General features: G+C 37.5%; 1 pseudogene; it reads right to left on the bottom strand.

Moving 5' to 3' along the window:
• Positions 1-714: 714 nt before the first annotated feature.
• LOC119878203 lies at positions 715-811 on the bottom strand (annotated as a pseudogene).
• Between the last annotated feature and the right edge of the window lie 590 nt (positions 812-1,401).

Below are 1,401 nucleotides of genomic sequence, written 5' to 3'. Positions count from 1 at the left end.
TAAGGATTTTCTCTTTATCTTTGAAATTTGCAAGTTTCACTATTAAATGTTGAGGTGTTGAACGGTTTTTATTGATTTTATTTTATTTATTTTATTTTATTTTATTTTATTTTATTGATAGAGGATATCTCTATCTCCTGGATCTGAATGCCTGTTTCCCTCTCCAAATTAGGGAAGTTCTCAGCTATGATTTGTTCAATATGTAGATTTTTCCTTCTCAGGCTATCATTTATTTCCCTTAACCTTTCCTCATGGTCTTTTAATTGTTTTTCTCTTTTTTCCTCAGCTTCCTCCTTGCCATAAACTTGTGTTGTATATCTCTCACTCTTTCTTCTACCTCATTAACCCTCATCATTAGGACCTCCAGTTTGGATTGCATCTCATTTAATTGATTTTTAATATCATCCTGATTAGATCTAATTTCTGCAGTTATGAAGTCTCTTGAATCCTTTATGCTTTTTTTCCAGAGCTACTAGTAGCTTTATAATTGTGCTTCTGAATTGACTTTCTGATACTGAATTGTAATCTAAATTCTGTAACTCTGTGGCAGAGAGTACTGTTTCTGATTCTTTCTTTTGTGTTGAATTCTTCCTTCTAGTCATTTTGCTAAGTGCAGAGTGGCTGTATGTGAGCGGGCTGAGTCAAGAATATCAACCATGACCTAAGTAAATTTCACCCTGGATGATTCTGACAAGGCCAAAGACCAGAAGTTGAAAAAATATGGAATGCTGCATGTTATCCTTGTGCAAGGGCCATGCTAATCTTCTCTGTATCATTCCGATTTTAGTATATGTGCTGCTGAAGTGAGCACCATCACTTTGGTTCTCCAAATGGCTCTCACTCTGGCTCTTAGCTAAGAGCTCTGTTCAGGTACTTACTCCCCCAAACCACAGCTTACCATGATCCCTGCCTTAATTGCTATGAGCCCCTTTCTCCCTCTCCATCTCTGATGCTTGAAAGTCTTATGCTATTTATTTCTCCAGTGGTCCCTGTGAGATGAGACTGAAGTGTAGGCATCCTTAGAAGCACTCATAACAGTGGAGAAGCTGGATACCCTCCCTTGGGCTTTTTCACACTGGAGAAATCAGAGGTTTCTGGGAGTATATCTTTGTGCTGTACTGCACTGGTTTTGGGAAAGGGTGATTAGGTCAAAGTAAAACTGCTCCTTTTACCTTCCCTTCAAATGCATTATTTTATTTTATTTTTTTCTGAGCCAAGTAGATACTCCAGCCTCATCCTTGGTTCTAGGACTTTCACAAAGATGCCTTGACTATAGATACTCCTAGTTGGTTTTTCTCTGAGGGAACTGGAGAAGATCATTTTTCTTGCCATCTTGGTGATATCATTATGACTTTTATGCTTAAAAAGGCTTTCTCTATCCATGTTCATATAAAATTCACC

This window comes from Canis lupus, unplaced genomic scaffold (assembly GCF_011100685.1).
Source record: "Canis lupus familiaris isolate Mischka breed German Shepherd unplaced genomic scaffold, alternate assembly UU_Cfam_GSD_1.0 chrUn_S1208H1382, whole genome shotgun sequence".
NCBI lineage: Eukaryota > Metazoa > Chordata > Mammalia > Carnivora > Canidae > Canis > Canis lupus.
This window is presented reverse-complemented; position numbering and strand designations above follow the sequence as displayed.